Below are 18166 nucleotides of genomic sequence, written 5' to 3' on the forward strand. Positions count from 1 at the left end.
AAATTGCAAAAAATGGGAGCAACTTTATCTTCAAAATGTCTCATAAATGTCATAGCATGCTACAGAGGGTTCCCCCGTACTGGGCGTTACCAACCTTTTTGGACCAGAGGTCACCACATTTCAAATTTTAAGAAAGTGCTGGGAGCACCAGTCCCAAAATGGCTGCGATGGGGACGTAGAATAACACAAAATTAGAGAATAGTAATGGTGAAGCTTTTCCCATAATTATATTTCTATACCAGAAAAGGCTTGATCTGTTGAATTTCTGCCAGCCATACAGTTAATGGCACAAGAACCCTGTTTTTCCCAAATGCCAACACTAAACCAAAGCCTAGGCTGCCATCCTGTACCCACTTACCTGGAAGTAAGCCCAATTAAACACAGAGATTAATTTCTGAATAAGCATGTATACCATTGTTAGAAGACTCCTATTCCCCTCAGAGAGCTACAATCCCCAGAATTCTCTGTGAAGGGGGGCTGACTTTTAAACCACACAGGTCACTGGAGCTTTGTGAGGGGAATAGGAGTCTCCTAACAGCTTTCAGCACCGTTCACAAACTACACTTCCCAGGATTCTTTGGGGGAAACCAGAACTATTTAAAGTGGAATAAATGTCTGGCATGGGTGTGGCCCCCTGATTAGCCAAGCCAAACAACTTTTAGTCTGGCTTTTAGAACACTCACAGTTGGTTATTACTGAGCATGACTGCATTATCATAGACTCCAATGTTAAATTTCTTAAATTAATTAAAAATTAGCCATGCATTTTTAAAACATTTAAACTGCAGAAGATGAAGGTCAGAGTATGGGGCAAGGTGAGTAATAGGATAACAGGTACTCTGTGAACATGGCTGATTTTTAATTAATTTCAACATTGCTTGTAGAAAAATATAGGGAATATAGAATACAGGATTTGCCAGGTCTCCCAGCTGAGTGCCTTGCATTAAAAAAGGAATACAAACTCCTAATTAAACGGGGGGGGAAGCAGCCCAGATTCACCTCTGGCAGTCTTTGATTGCCGCTTCCAGGTCTAAAAATACGTCTGTTTTCTGGAAGCTTGTGACTGGGGGATGGGTAAAAGAGTCCACCGCAGTGAATTACCATATCCCTGCAAATACATGGGAGTTATATTTTCAGGACATTTTCTCCTCTTGCCAAGTAAGAACAAAAAGGGCAGAGATTCCTCCAACTGACCTACCAACCTGGCCCCCAGTCTCTGTTAGTGAGATAAATTTCCTAATCGCTAGCTTGAAGCTGCACAAAGCTCCAGGGCCCGACAATATTATCCCAGAGGTAATTAAAGCTAATCCTGAGTGGTGGGCCCCGGTCCTAGCAACCCTTTTCACAAGTATTGATCAAACCCTTTGTATCCCAGAAGATTGGAGCTATGCCACTGTTATTCCAATCTTTAAAAAGGGCAGTTGGTCGGATCCAGCTAATTATAGGCCTAATACCCTCCTGAACATCTTGAGTAAGCTATATGCCAGCCACTTACTAACTAAGCTCCAGTCTTGGATGGAACAGGAAAATATCCTGGAGGAGGAACAAGCTGGCTTCAGGGCAGGTCGCTCCCCCCCGGATCATGTCTTTGTGCTACAACACCTCATAGAAAAATATTCTGCCAAGCCAGGGGGATCCCTTTATGCCGCCTTTATCAATTTTAAGGCCGCATTTGACTCCATCCTGAGAGACAAACTCTGGGCCAAACTTGAATCTACCTCCATGGACAGACGCCTACTAGCTCTGATCCGTGCCCTTTACCAAAATACCCAAATTTGGATCAGATGCAATCGTGCGGGTAATCTTACTAAACCTATTGCCACTCTTAAGGAGCCAAACAGGGCTGCATCTTGGCCCCAACCCTTTTCAACCTTAATATTAATTCCCTAATTTAAAGTCTGATGCAAAGCCCTACACATCACCCTACCTTAGCAAATAGACCTCTATCGATATTACTGTATGCAGATGATGTAGTCCTTCTATCGCTGTCAAGCATTGGTCTTCGCCACTTATTAAGAGCTCTTTCTACCTATTGTACTAAGGATCTGCTGGTGATAAATCACAGCAAATCCAAGGTTGTAGTCTTCACTAGGAAGAGGTTGCAACATCGCTGGCATGTAAATGGCATTCCCATCGAACAAGTTTCATCATACAGGTATTTGGGAATTACTCTTCTGGACTTTGGCACCTGCAGGCAGCGAATGCTTAGAGCGATTGCTAAGAGGACTTCCAAGGCTCTTCTATCTTTTTTCTATATGAACGGTGGCCAATATGTGCCATCTGCGCTACAAGTGTTCTCCTCTAAAGTGATTTCGCAATTGCTATATGGTGCCCAGATAAGTATCTATGGTACCTGTACTCCTTTAGAAACTGTTCAATCTAAGTTTCTTAGGAGCATTTTTGGCACCCCTTCCTGTGTATCTAATGCGAAATTGCGCCTCGAAGCTCCCAACCATCGAGGCTTGCATATTGATACTTAAATTTAGGTATTGGTTCAAATTGATCTTTGCCCCAGTTGGATTGGCCCCACTTGTGTTGTTGGATTCTTATCAATCTAAATGGACGAAATCTCTATTCTCCAAACTTGCCCTTTTAGGTTTCTCCCCTCCAAATATTTTAGCCTCTGGACCATCTAAGGCTCTGGCGGATATTACGCAGAGGATTTTGGATGTGGATTTTCAATCTCTTCTATCCCTTATTGGTTATAACTTTGTTTTTAATCCACTTTCAAAGCCTTTCTCCCCGGTGCAGTATTTAATCTCCCACCACACTACTAGGCTCAGAAAGGCATTCACATTGGCCAAATATAACATTCTGCCATCTGCTCTTTTAGAGGGAAGGTTCCGCAAAATTCCTTTTGCTGAACGATATTGCCCATGTGATATTGGTGCTATTGAGACCACAAATCATGTCCTATTAGAATGTATATTTTATAACGATCTCCGCAGACGGTTTATCACCCCTTTTCTCCAGAATTTGCCGGGCAGGGATGTAACTTTTTATGTGCATTACTTCTTTGCAGACACAGACCCCCATATTACATATAAGGTTGCAAACTTTTTTGCTGCAGCGACTGATTTACGTAAAGTGCTTATAACCCAGGGACCAAGGCACTCTGCAACATCTGTCTAAATAGTTTGTATATACATACTTTTAGGGGATACTGCATTGTTAACCCTGTTTTGTACTGTCTATGCTTGTATGATATATCTTTCTGGTCATTGACTGTAATAAACTATTCATTCAATTAATTTCAACAAATTATGAGACCACTAACAGAAAAAAGTCCAAAAGGGGTCTGGATTTTTTTCTCTTGCTTAATACGGTGAAGACTGGATTCTCTCTGAGTGTTTTGTATATCACCATGAAAACTGAAAGAGGGTTGTTAAACAAGCATTTCTGAGTTCAGGACTATCAGGTTTGTAAGTCTTTGTTTTGAAATTGGGAAGGAGTAGAATGTCATGGGAGGTATTTTCAATTTAATATGCAGAATGTGAAAAATCCATGCTGGCCATAATATATAGCCACTCTCGTGGCTATATAATTTACTGCCTGTTTCATTCATTTATTTTTATGTATTTCTTTCAAATGAGTTTCTTATTTTACCAGGCTAAATTTTAAGGTAGTGTTCAGTTTTATGATGGTTTTCTATTGTTTTATTCTCTGTATGGTTTATTTTTATATACCCTGCTTAAAATGCTGATTAAGCAGTATATAATAAATAAATAAATAAAAAGCCCACTTTACACTCCAGAAAGGCTCTCAAAGCAGCTTTAAAAAATCTCACTATAAAAACTATATCCAGATCTAGTATCACTAACAGAAATATTCCTATAGTGACTGAATTATTCAGGTAGCATTTCCTGTTATTCAGGTGGCATTTCCTGCCCTCATCTTTGGTGTTGACCCCAGAGACAAGGGAGAAGGGCTGCCAAAACAACTCTCACTCAGCCATGATGAAGGAAGGCAGATCTTCTCTTGCTGACAGTTGTTGTTGCCAGGAAACAGTTCCCATTGGGAACCTCCAAGGCAAGGGAATGGAGCCTAATTCTTGCATGAATACTAAAGAACTTATTTTCACTTACTCTATTCCCACCTTATGCTATACTCCCCTCAAGACTTCCTGCAAGAGTGTGTGTTCACTCACCTGTGTGCACACACCCAACGTTCTAAATGATGGTAGGAGACAACCCACCCCAGCAGGTTGATCATTCAAAGATCTTGTAGTTTTCTGGATATTTTTTTGCAAAGGAATTATCTCTGCCATTGAAGTAATTTTTTAAAATTTATTATCTACAAAAATATTATCAACAAGGAGAAACAGAAAACAGGAAAGGCAAGATCACAGCAATAAATACAAAAATGAAGAAATTTACAATTCGGAGAGCTCCGGAAATTTCAGATCAGACGCTATTAAGTTTAGTAATATTTCATGCCTATTAATTACTTCATTGCCTATTTTAAAAGATCTGTAGACTAAGATTAAATACAGTACGGCCCTGCTTCTCGGCGTTCCGCTAATACGGCACCAGCAGAGCGATCAGCTGGAGGGGGACTGGAGCTCCCCGCACTCCGGCTGATCTCCTGCGCTCGAGCCAACTGCGCCAGAGGGGAAGATCAGCTGTAGCACGGTACAGCTAACCTTCTCCTCAGGCCGATCAGACTCCCGCGCTCAAGCTGATCATGCCGGAGGAGGAGGAGATCAGCTGTAGCGTGCTACAGCTGATTTCCCCCTCCAGTGTGATCAGCGGGGTAGGTTCCAGACCCCCGCACTACAGCTGATCTGCTTTTCAGCGGTTTTCACTTTTTGGCAGGGGTCTGGAACCTAACCTGCCGTATGAGTGGGATCCTACTGTATGTCATGAGATCAGGGTCAGTATCACAAGCTGAAATTCCTCATACAGAGCCCCTAGGTACTCAGGAGGGCCCATCATCACCCCTGCACAAGACCTAATTTTTGACCTATCACCAGAAATTACTGATTTTATTTATTTAAATATTTGTGTGTGTGTTATGTGCCTTCAAGTCGATTACGACTTATGGTGACCATATGAATCAGTGACCTCCAATACCATCTGTCATGAACCACCCTGTTCAGATCTTGTAAGTTCAGGTCTGTGGCTTCTTTTATGGAATCAGTCCAGCTCGTTTGGTCTTCCTCTTTTTCTACTCCCTTCTGTTTTTCGCAGCATTACTGTCTTTTCTAGTGAATCATGTCTTCTTATTGTGTGATCTCTGATACCTCTTCTCTTTCTAAATCCAGCTTGGACATCTGGCATTTCTCACTCCATATATGGTAAGAGCCTTTGTGATAGAATCTTGAGCATTACTTTACTTGCATAGGATATTAAGGCAATAGTTCGATAATTACTGTGTTCCCTGGGATCCTCTTTCTTTGGAATTGGGCATATATTGAATGCTTCCAGTCTATGGGCCATTGTTTTATTTTCCATATTTCTTGACAAATTTTTGTCAAACATGGACAGACTCAGTCTCAGTAACCTGTAGCAACTCTATTGGTATGCCATCTATTCCTGATGATTTCTTTCTTCCAAGTATTTTAAGAGCAGCTTCCACCTCGCATTCTAAGATTTCTGGTTTGTCATCATACGCTTCCTCCATGAATGAATCTGTCGTCCTTGCATCTCTTTTATAGAGTTCTTCAATGTATTGCTTCCATCTTCCTTTTATTTTATCTCGGTCAATCAATATATTCCCCTATTGATTAACATCCCTGCTCTCAGTTTAAATTTTCCTTTAATTTCTCTAACCTTTTGGAATAGGGCTCTTGTTCTTCCCTTTTTGTTGTCCTCTTCTATTTCTATACAATAACTATTGTAATAGTTCTCTTTGTTCCTACATACTAGTCGCTGTATTGTTGCATTTAGGGTTCTGACTGTGTTTCTACCTTTGCTTTTGCTTTCCTTCTCTCTTTAACCATTTTAAGAGTTTCTTTAGTCATCCATTGAGGCGTTTCTGTCTTTTTAACTAGAGGTATTGTCTTTTTGCATTCTTCCCTGATAATGTCTCTTACTTCACTCCATAGTTCTTCTGGTTCTCTGTCAACAAAGTTTAAAGACTCATTTGATCTTTGTATTCTTCTGGGATGTTATTTAAATTGGATTTTGGAATTATGATTGCTTTGTTGTTCTTCTTTAGCTTTACTCTGACTTTCAATATTACCAGTTCATGAGCTGTACCGCAGTATGCTCCGGGTTTTGTTTTTGCAGAAAGTATGGAACTTCATCTTCTGCTAACAATTATACAATCAATTTGATTCCTATATTGACCATTTGGTGATGTCCATGTGTACAGTCGTCTTTTCAGTTGCTCAAAAAATGTGTTTGCTAGAAACAGATTATTGGATTCACAGAATTCGGTAAGTCTTTCACCTGCTTCATTTCTGTCACCTAAGCCCCATTTCCCCACAATTCCTAGTTCTTCTCTGTTCCCTGCTTTTGCATTCCAGTCCCCCATGATTATCAGCACATCTTGTTTTGGTGTGTGATCAATTTCCTCCTGTACTTCTGCGTAGAATCTCTCCAATTGCTCTTCTTCTGCATTTGCCTTTGGAGCAGACTTGGATAATGGTTATGTTAATAGGTTTCCCATTAAGTCTCATCGATATCATTCGCTCAGACCTAGTGTTCTCAGTACTAAAGCAACCCCTTAATTTATCATTTCCTGCATAAAATATTTTGTAGTTGCCTGAATGAAAATGTCCCATTCCCGTCATTTTAATTCACTCACATCAAGTATTATAATGTTGATACACTCCATTTCTTGTTTGACAATTTCTAACTTTCCCTGGTTCATGCTTCTCACATTCCATGTTCCTATTGTGGACTCTCCTTTCAAATCTGTTCGCATCCATCTCTGAGCTTCCTTTCGGCTTTGACCCAGTTGTGTCATTAGTTACAGCGCTACTCATACTTGTCCGTCGTTCTTCAGTAGCTCGGTGAGTGCCTTCTGACCTGGGGGGTCTCATCTTCCGGCACTATCTCGTGTTGCATTTTGGATACTCTGTTCATAGGGTTTTTGTGGTAAGAGGTATTCAGAGGTGGTTTACCATTGCCTTCCTCTGAGTCTGGATGCATCTTAGTCTGGTGTCTCAGCTTTGACCATTCCACCTTGGGTGACCCGGCTAGAAGTCTAGCCTCTTGGTCTAGATTCCTGACGGCACAGCATTCAGCCTCTTCAACACACTCAAACACCCTCACCACATGAAGGTGTGCATCCTAGAGGAGGTAAATATTTATAAGCCCCACTTTTTTTTTAAGTGGGGCTTATAAATATTTTTAAAATATTTTTAAAATCTTAGATCTTGAGAACTAGCCCTTCAAAGAAACCAACGCTCATGTTTCCTTGATTTCACCCTTCTCATAATAGTCATATATTTACCTCCTAAGGCAGGGATAGCCAACATTATGCTCTCCAGATGTAGCTAGACTACTATTCCTATCATTGGCCATGTTGACTTGGGCAGATGGAAGCTGTAGTCCATCATCATCAGGAGGGCACCATGTTGACTGCGTCTGTCTTAGGTTTGGCAGAACTTTGTTTCTCCTTGGTCAGTGTATATATATGATCCAGTCCAGTGGCAGCTGTTGAATTTTGGAGTTTTATTAGTGTGTTCAAACAGCATGCAGCTTCAATCCACCTGTATCTTTTTTCTTATGCCTGTGCATGCTTTTAGACCAGAGATCACCACCCTTTGGGGGCTAATGGACACATTTGGAATTTTGAGAAAGTGTCATGGGTACTAGTCACAAAATGTCTGCTGCACTGAAAGAGCGGAAAAAGAGACTGGACCACAAAATGGTACAACACCACTCCCCCCCTATAAACCATCCCCATCAATGGGAAGAGGGCACCTACATCAGCCACTTGCTCAGAGAGATGGAATTTGCACCTCTCCTCTGTTCAGAATGAAAGCAAGTGTGGGTGTCCAGTTCTGACATCCAATGAAATTTGGGCATGTTTAAGTGGGCATGCTCAATGTAGGAAAGGCTGGGCCAATGAAAACAATAACTGAGAAGGAAGCGCAAACATTATCCTTGCAAAGTGGATTTATGAGGGGATATTTACAACAACCTTTCATGGATGTTATGGAGGTACAGGCAGACACAGATGCCCGCAGGTGCCACATTGGTGACCCCTGCTGTAGACATATCTTCCTTCCTCCATGCAGTGAATAATAACAGCCATTTCCACCTCACTTCAGAGATTACATTTATCCAATCACTAGCTATAATCTTTCTCACCACTAAACAAGACAACTTCAGAGATCATGTCTACCAAATTGTTAGCTGAAAGTATCCTCTAGAACTTTTACACATATAAAGTTTCCACCAGCTTTCCATTCATCTATGGTCTTTGGGTGAGGAGCAATCTTCCATACCATTTCCTATCTTGGCAGCTATCTCTCTGTAAAAGTTGACATCCATGCTGAAATTCAACATCGTCTGAGCTCTGCGAATGCTGCATTCTCCTGAATGAAGCATAGCGTGTCTGAGGATTGGGATATTCACAGGGAGACCAAAATGCTTATTTACAAAGCCATTGTACTACCGACCTTACTGTATGCCTGTGAAACATGGACCATTTATAAACGCCACTCCTAACTTCTTGAAAGAATCCACCAACCACTGCCTCCGGAAAATTCTGCAAATTACTTGGGAAGACAGACGGACTAATGTTAGCATTCTGGAAGAAGCAAAAACTACCAGTGTTGAAAAAATGATCATTCAACATCAACTTTGCTAGACTGGCCATGTTGTTCGAATACCTGATCACCGTCTTCCAAAGCAGCTACTTTACTCCCAACTTAAGGATGGAAAACGGAATATTGGTGGACAGCAAAAGACGTTTAAAGATGTTCTCAAAGCTAATCTAAAAAAATGTAACATGAGCATCGAGACCTGGGAAGTCTTGGTCCATGAGCGTCCCAATTGGAGGTCGGCTATTATCAAACGTGCTGTGGACTTTGAAGAAGCACGAATACAGGGCGAAAGGGACAAATGAGCTAAGTGGAAGGCATGTCAAGCAAATCCTCATCACAACTGTCTTCCATCTGGAAACCTATGTCTGCACTGTGGGAGGCTGTGTGGATCTAGAATTGGCCTCCACAGTCACTTACGGACCCACCGTTAAAGACCTTATCTTGGAAGACAATCTTACTCGGCCACGACTGATCGCGAATAATAAAATTAATGACCTCAGTAGTAACAGTTAATAATTCATGCAATCCTAAACACAGTAGAATATGTATACTGCTCCTCTGAATGAGAAGATTCCATTCTTTTACATCTGCTTAACCAAGCCAACCATAAGTTGAAAAAGTTGGTAAGGTGGTAAATATAAAGAACTAGTTTAAAAATGCAACACACACCATAGTGTTCAGCCCTGTCTTTAATTTAAAAGATCTTAGTATAGTTTTATGTCTCCAAAGCTTTTTACATAAGATATACTCATTTATTACAACACAGTACAATATGTATTAATGGTTCCAAATTATTAATAAAGTGAGGAATTCCAGGCCTAAGAAGAAAAATATAAGCATGATCCTAGCCATGTCTACTCAAAAGCAAGCCCAATTAATTTTAACAAGATTTACTCCAAGGCAAGCATTTTCTGAAAATCCCATTTTGGAAATAGAGGCAGATTCTACCATTGCTATGATATCTCCACAAAGGGTCTAATTTGAGGCAGGATTCAAAAGGGCTTAGTACTGGAATCCATTTTGAATGCCATGACTCATTCACCTCTGAGCATTGACCTCTCAGCATGAGTAGAATACCTTTTATCAACAAGTTGGTTATAAACAGGCTACATATTTTTGGGATCATAGAAATTTAGTTCAGAAGCAGGATGGGGTAGAGAAAGGAATACAACACAAATACAAAGAGCACCCCTTACTCTTGCAAAAACACTTTATTACTAAAAAATAGTTGAGGTGACATACAATATAAAAGTACAACAATACAAATTATTATAGAGCCACAAAAGTGGCTGTCTACTATAGCCAGCATGGATTTTTCACATTCCTCCATGTTAAATTGAAAATACTCCCATGCCATTCTGCTGCTTCCCATTAACTCATTCCAAAACAAAACCTTACAAAACTTATAGTCCTGAACGCAGAAGCACGTGTTTAACAACCCTCATGGCAATACACAAAACACACAGAGAGAATCCAGAGTTTAAAGTCTGAAACACGAGTAAAAATATATATATAAATTTATTTCTCATTTATTAGATTTATATCCCACCCTTCCTCCCAGCAGGTGCCCAGGGTGGCAAACTAAGAATCAGCCATGAATACCTAAAAAGAGAGGGGGGGAAAACCCAGACCCCTTTTGGACTTTTTTCTGTCAGAGTTCTCGTAATCTGTTGAAATTAATTAAAAATCAGCCATGTTCACAGAGTACCTGTAATCCTAATACTGACGTTGCCCCATACTCTCACCTTCATCTTCTGCAGTTTAAAAGTTAAAAAAACAAGCCTGGCTGATAACATTGGTGTCTATGATATCTCAGGCATGCTCAGTAAGAACCAACCATCAAGTGTTCTAAAAGCCACAGACTAACAGCTGTTTGGCTTGGCTAATCAGAGGGCCACACCCACACCAGACATTTATTCAACTTTAAATAGTCCTGGCTTCCCCCTAAAAATCCTGGGGAGTATAGTTTGTGAAGGGTACTGAGAGTTGTTAGGAGACTCCTATTCCCCTCACAAAGCTCCAGTGGCCAGAGTGGTTTAAAAGTCAGCCCCTCTTCCCAGGGAATTCTGGGACCCAATATGAACCTATCAGGACCCTTAGACTTTCCTCTGAGGCTGTTCTCCAGGTCCCCCTTCTGAGGGAGGCTCAGAGGGCGGTGACAATGGAGAGGGCCTTTTCTATTGTGGCTCCCCATCTGTGGAATATGCTCCCCAGTGAGGTCTGCCTGGTGCCTTCATTGTCATCTTTTTGGAACCAGATAAAGACGTACCTTTTCTCCCAGGCATCTGATAGACTGAGATGATGTTTTGTTTTAATATGCTGCCAAACCTTCCTGTGGCTGTGTGTGCGTGTGCTATTGCTGTTGTTTTGTTGTTGTCTATTGTTATGTTTTATAGTGTGTTATATTTGTTTTTGTTTTAACATTGTGTAAGTTGCATGGGGATCTTCGGGTATCAAGCAGCTAATAAATCTAATAAATATATTATTATTATTATTATTATCATCATCATCATCAATTATGGTGATTGTGGCTCTGTGAGGAGAATAGGGTGTTTCCTAACAACTCTCAGTACCCTTCACAAATTACACTTCCCAGGATTCTTTGAGTAAAGCCTTGACTATTTAAAATGGAATAAAGGTGTGCTGTGGATGTGGCCAGGGACAGCTCTGATCTAAATTTGGGTGGGAGACTACATGTTTCTGCTGTAGAATTAAAAGGTGGGGGAAACCCCGAAAAATAATGATACTGTTAACTATGTCTTCCTTTTGTAAAGGAAAGGTGCTTACCCTCTGCTAGGGCCCATCAACCTAATCCTCCCCTACTTGCTCCCTCCTCCCCCTCCCCCTTCCTCCCTCCCCCTCCCCTTCCTCCTCCACACATTACCAAATTCTTCCAAGCTACACAGCAAGTGGATTGGACTGTGAAAGACCACCCAAAATGTGTTTGCATTTTGACAAATTTGTACGGCAGTACAATATCTCAGAGAGGAGGTCAGGTCTCCTGTTCCTCAGTGCATTCACTATAGCTGCCCAATTTCCCCACTTTTTAAAGTTTGATAGAAATACTGTTGGTTATACATACATTTTTAAACTGCAAGGTTTTTTTTGCCTATTAGGGAATATAATCTATTGCAATATAATCTGTTGTACTACTCAGCTGACTATACATGAGTTAAATCAATTATGATTAAGAGCAAAGTACTCTGCAGCTCTTGCCTATATGTAGCCTATGCAACCTGGAGCAACAGAGACTGGGTCTCTCGAGTAGCTTCTTCTTGTGAAGACAATAGAGGCAGTTCTTGCCATCTAGTCTAGACAATGCAAATATATACAGCCTCAAATTCGACAGCCATGGTATCTTTCCTCTATCAACTTGTAAACTCAGCTGCAAGATTCCCCTAAACTTCCATCATCTGGAAAGAACGTAATGGAATAATAGTTAAGAGTGAATGCTCACAATTCAAGACAAGCTCCTTCCAAGACAAAAGACACATAGAAAATTCTGTTGCAGAAATAGGAGAGGAAAAAAGTCTAGAAGCAGGCAACAAGCATGCTGGCCAAACCTTGCTAGTTGTCTTTTGCTGGCCTTTCTGGCCTTTGAAATATAACACACACACTGGGAGGCAAGTGGCAGCAGAACTGTCTCCTCACAGCCCTTGGATAGGAGCAATGAGAAGGGTCCAGGTCTTCTTGTAAGCATCAGTCACTGACGCAAATTGGCCCTGGGGCTGAGAGAGAATAAAATTAATGAAAGAGTGAAACTGCTACAGAAGGCAACAAATGTCACCATTTCATTCCCTCTGCAAATTCCCCTTATCCCATGTTCTTCCTTGGTCAAGACAGAGAATAGCAATATAAAAAAAATTACTAATAAGTGAAATGATTGTACTCAAAACGTTGGGAACCTCTGGACTTCCAGATGATGCTGAACTACAACTCCCATCATCCCTGGCCATTGGACATGCTTGCTAGGGCTGATGGGAGTTGTAGTTCAGCAACATCCAGAGGGCCAAAGCGTCCCCATACCAGCTTTGCCCTTTAATTCCACTCCCTACTACAGTCTGAAATAAAAACAGACTAACAATTTGGGGATGGGGCCGACAGACCAAAATGTCTGATTTGATCAACATATGATTCTTTAATTATTATTTTTCTTTGCTGTCAAAAGAGATGTTACACAAATTCAAGCAGAATTGAGGCAAGCACAGCCAAATCTTGTGAGTTGCCTCTGCTGATTTTTTCTTTCCCAGTGCCAAAACCCAAAAACTTACATTTGGGAAAGGGAACAGCAGTGGTGGCAGGTGTTTCCAGCGTCCCAGCAGAACATCTTTTCTTATTGAGGATGGGACTTGCTCTAGGAGCACCTGCATCCACTTTTCCCTTCCCTAAAGCAAAAGGTTTGGGAGGTGGGAAATGTTAGAGCCAAGTGCTTGATGTGGGCTTTGAGCCTTGAGATAATTCTCAGCAAACACTCGCAAAAGCTCTTTTCTGGTTGAATCACGGAATGCTCACGTGTTCCTAATTCTCAGGGTGGCCAGGGCTCCACAGCACAAAATGGAGAAACCTCTGCTGTCCTAGTCATATGTACAACAGTGACTGAATATGTTTTCAAGAACATCAAGATGGACAGAGTAGCATGGCATTTAAAAGACAGGTAGAGAAGCATTGTCATGCCAGGGAAAGATTATTCAGCTCTGGTTTTACCAAGGAATAGATTTTTTAAGCATCAAAGAGTAGCAAAATGCCTTTGCCAGTCTAGATATATGAAGACCCAGAAAAAACACATTTTTCCCCATTCCATTTTTTTCCAGAAAAAAACAAAGAAGGCTTTAGAAAGAAAGGGAAACAACCCAAGTTTTTCAGGCCTTTACACCTCTATTGCCAATACATCTTTATTAGGGGGAAAGGTACATATTATTTTGGATTCTCTTCCTTAGGTGCTCAAATGTTTTAAACCTACTTCCCAAACAGGAAAATTCTGTTCTGCTTCCCTAAACCCAGAAACAAGAGCACAGTGTAGAAATCTGGGAGAAATACTAAAGGTCTCTAAGCATTAAAAAAACAAAAACAAAACTTTGCCCTGCCAGAGGACTGTTGCTGTTCCCATGCTATCACAAGGGTCTTCCTAGCCCTTTGGAATAAACAATCACCACCACCGGGGGGGGGGGGAGGAAGAAGCAGGACCACACTCACACCATAAGTTTATTCTACTATTTATTGCAGTCATGGCTTCCTCCAAGGAATCCTGGGTATAGTTTTTGAAGGGTGCTAAGAGCTGTTAGGAGACCCGTTACCCTCATAGAGCTACAATTTCCAGAGTTCTCCGAGAAGAGGGACTGACTGTTAAACCACTCAGGGAATTTTAGCTCTGTGAAAATAGGAGTTTCCTAACAACCCTCAGCACCCTTCACAAACTACACTTTCCAGGATTCTTTGGGGAAAGCCATGGCTGTTTAAAGTGGAATAAATGCATGATGTGAATGTGGCCTTGGTCTCTTTCTGTCACTTCAAAACAGAGCAAAGGTCCTCCTTAGCAGGACAGCACCAACTGCAGCTCAGGACCTGAACCCCCAACTCCTTTCCTCGCCCAGGTTCACCAGAAACCTGCACAAGTATGTGCAGCTTTGGGTCCCTCAGAAAAATCCACAGTAAGAGACAAGTGCTGAGATTGTTCCAGACAGGAGCAGCTGCTGTCACATCTGCCCACTTACCTGTCCTCTCATGTGTATGCAGCAGGGCTGTGGAGTTGGTACACCAAACCTTTGACTCCTACTCCTCTATTTTTCTACTGTCCAACTCCAACCAAAATTGCTTCCAACTCCACAGGCCTGAAAAGGGCTGTAAATGTCTTTTTAAATTGGAAGCTCTCATAGGAGCATTTTTATCGCTGCCTGAATATGCACTGATCTTGGCATCACAGCATTTGTCTTCATCTGGGTCCTATGTCATACACTGACACACAAAATGTTTTCCATCTTGAGTTATGGTGAAATGCTCAACTACAGCTGACTTCATGGGAAGCTTCTTTGACATTTTGAATTTATATTTTAAAAAAATTGCCAATCAAAATTTATTTTGAAGCTGGAGTCGGAACATTTCTACCGACTCCGGCTCCACCCAAAATTGCTTCTGACTCCGACTCCACAACTCCGACTCCGACTCCACAGCCCTGGTATGCAGGGAGAGAACGGGGCCCAGTGGGTCTAACTGAGAAGGGGGTGGCGGCTGCTCATTGCAGAAACCATCAGCATCTAGACCTGACTCAAGTACAGCCATCACCAGTGGGCAGCCCCTTGAGAAGCAAGAGGCGAGCCACACTCCTGTGCCATACTGCTGCCTCTAGTGGCAGCAGCACCACTACTTGCTTCTCCCACCCAGACTCAATGGGAAAACAGCAGTGGGGTAGCCCATCCTTCCAATTGCTCATATGTCCTGTTCTTCTGGGAGGCATGGCAATAGGTATTGGGTCCACTGAGCCCAATGCCAACAACTGCATCACCCACAGGGAGAGAGCAGATGAGCAAGAGGAGGTGGCATCTGCTCCTACCTTGGCCGCACTTGCCACCCTCTGTTTCTAGGCTACAAGGCCATCTGAAGTGGGGTCATTCAAAGAGATAAGAGTGCATCACCTAAGACTGCTCTCTATAAGAGAAGCAGCCATCTCCTCTTGCTCATTCACAAATTTCTGTATAAAACAGTGCCCAGAAAACACACTGCTCAGAAAACATGAGCTGCTACCACTGCCTGCTCACTTGTCCTCTCTGTCCAAAGTATGCAGCAGAAAGAATTGGGCCTGCTGGATCCAATACCCTCTGCTGTATTGCCTAAAGGACAGCACAGGTGACAAACCTTGGTTATCATGTGTGATTGGTCTGGAGAGAAACAAGCCCGGGTTCAAAAATAGCACTAAACCAGATCATGGCTTGCTTCCCTGCAGCATGGTAGGAGCAAAGTGACTGTAATTTCAGCAGCATACACTAGTTAGTTTAACTATGATTTAAAGTACTATGCAAACCAGGCCACTATCTACATATGATATTTTCTGTTTCATATCAAGAAACCATTTTTAAAGGTCCCCTGGAGGAGAAGTGAAAGCTGCCTACAAAAATCACTGGAGTAATCCAAGACTTTAATATAGTTCTGATTTAACACTCCCCTCCCCATCAACAACAAAAGGGGAGTTATTTCTCTTTCTAACTCAGGACTTATTTGTCTCATTTTTCAACATTTAAAACTACCCCTGCCAATACCAATCCAAATACGGTCCATTATCCGCCTTATATGGCAGGTTGAAGGATGCTATAGTTGGGAGAGAGTGGCACAAGACAGCCTTGCAATATAGCTGAATATTATAACACATGAAGAAACAAAAGAGTCAAGCAGTTCAGTCTAGTTATTTTACAATTGTATGGTTGGTGGCAGCAACTCCTTCTCAAAAGCAGCAAGCAAGTGGTAGTTTCAAGTAGTAGTCACCCTGACTGCAATCACTTGCCACCCTCTCACTACCCAAACACAAATGCGCACTACCAGGAGAACATAGTCAAACTGGATCAGACAAAAGGTCCGTTTAGTTCAACTTCATCTTGTTTCCTACACTGGCCAACCAGATCATGCCCCCAAACAGGGCATGAGAGCAAAGGCCCTCTTTCATTTGTTGCTTCCAGCAAATGGTAGTCGTTGCCTCTGAGGTTTCATACAACCATTATGATAAGTAGCCACTGATATCAGCATACTCCATGAATATGTCTTGTAAAAAATATAAGCTAGTAGTCCACACCACTTTTTGTGGCAACACCATACATTAATAATGCACTGTGTGAAATACTTCTTTGTCTGCTGTGAATTGTCTGCCAGACTTTCTCCACGCTATAATGCTATAAGCCTTTCTCATGCTTCCTGTTAGACACCTTATTCCAAACTAAAAAGGTCCAAATGTTATAGCCTTTCCCCATATGGGAGATATTCCAGCTCCCTGATCATTTGGTTGCTTTTTTCTGCACCTTTTCCACTGTAGCTTCCTTTTTTGAGATGGGGCAAGCAGAATTTGCACCCAGTATTCCAAATGTTGCCACACCATAGATTTTTATATGGATATTATGATACTGGTGGATTTGTTTTCAATCCCTACTATAGCCCTAAGACCTCTTTCCCAGTTAGACTCCATCACTGTATATGTGACGTGGATGAAGTTAGGCTATTCTGACCTTGGGGCATCACTTTACATTACTTACATTGAATCTCAATAGTCATTTTGTTGCCAATTCCCCAGCTGGAGTTCCTTTCGGAGCTCAAATTTGGTTGCCTTACTCCTAATTCTAGATCATTTACAAACAAGTTAAAAAGCACAGGTTTCAACACAGAACCTCGGAGGGATCTATTTTTTCTCTCTCTAAAAGCCGTGAGAGGAGGCAACTGCAGGTACTACTCGGCCCACTTGTTCACTCGCTCTCCGAGAAGCAGAAGCATCGTGGGATTAGGCCCAGTGAGGTATTATGAGGACAGGTGGCGGCGGTATTAAAGGCATATTGCCAATGACTCCTCATAATCTCCAACCACTCCTAGGAGCTGCAAACACGGAGGGAAAAGAAAGGGAAACGAATCTCCCCCCGCCCCGGGCTCCCTCATATAAGAAGAGTTCACTTAAGTCAAGATGGAGCGAGTGAGTACATAGACAGGTTCCACCAGTAGCGTTACTGAGCTCACTTCCACTGGCTTCAACAGCAAATGCTCCCGTCCCTGTGCACCTAAATTCCCTGCCGTCGCCTCTTCGCCACATTATGAGGACACAGCCTTCCTCTCCCTCCCAGCCAGCCTCTAATCCTCCCGAGGATTACCTCGCAGCCTTACGTAGGGTTCTGTCCCACCGTAAGTACCACAGCCACCCATTGTCGGGGCAAAGCTAGCGACTAGAAGCGCGACACATCCGTCAACCCGTTCCACACCGAGCAAGTTTCCTCCTTCCCTTATGGAGGCTGGGGCACCTGTGGAGTCCCCCGAGAAGCCCGGCAGCGGAAAAGGGGAAGAAAGGTGCCGCCTTTCTCTTTCTCTTTTGCTGCGGCCTGATTAGTCCGGCCGATGCAGGAAACGGCTCACGGCTCTGCTTCCGTCATACCCTGGAGACCAATACGAGAGCATAGACTTGCAGTTGGCAGACTAATACACAAGCTGGGTTGTACCTTTCCAATAAACTCTTGTCTCTCTGAGGCTGAAGGCAAAATAGGGGCATACTAAAATCGAACGGCCATTCAATTTCATTTATTCCTCCTGAATGGCAATAAAATTCATTGGATTCAGATATTCGGGATCATCCACAAATTGCCAAACAAAATATTTCAAATATTCATTGGACTTTATTGGAACCAGTAGAAGTTGCAACAAAGTTGTTTCAGTAAATCTTGACACTCTAACAGGCTTCCAGCCAATCATGCCCTCCAACATGCTATTT

At 42.2% G+C, this 18166-nt stretch overlaps 1 protein-coding gene across 4 annotated transcripts in view; it reads right to left on the reverse strand.

The window, feature by feature from the left end:
* Positions 1-17838, reverse strand: part of LOC133364609 (E3 ubiquitin-protein ligase MARCHF8-like) — an 82223-nt gene extending 64385 nt beyond the window's left edge. The window contains exons 1-2 of one of the 4 annotated variants that reach the window (XM_061585558.1): positions 17556-17838; positions 12285-12449 (exon numbers count right to left, since the gene is read on the reverse strand). The gene's annotated coding sequence lies outside the window, so the exon portion shown is untranslated. Of the gene's footprint in view, positions 1-12284; positions 12450-16952; positions 17184-17555 lie in introns of those variants that run through there. The other 3 variants (XM_061585557.1, XM_061585561.1, XM_061585559.1) reach the window with 3 other exon arrangements.
* Positions 17839-18166: the final 328 nt, after the last annotated feature.

Source organism: Rhineura floridana, chromosome 1 (genome assembly GCF_030035675.1).
Source record: "Rhineura floridana isolate rRhiFlo1 chromosome 1, rRhiFlo1.hap2, whole genome shotgun sequence".
NCBI lineage: Eukaryota > Metazoa > Chordata > Lepidosauria > Squamata > Rhineuridae > Rhineura > Rhineura floridana.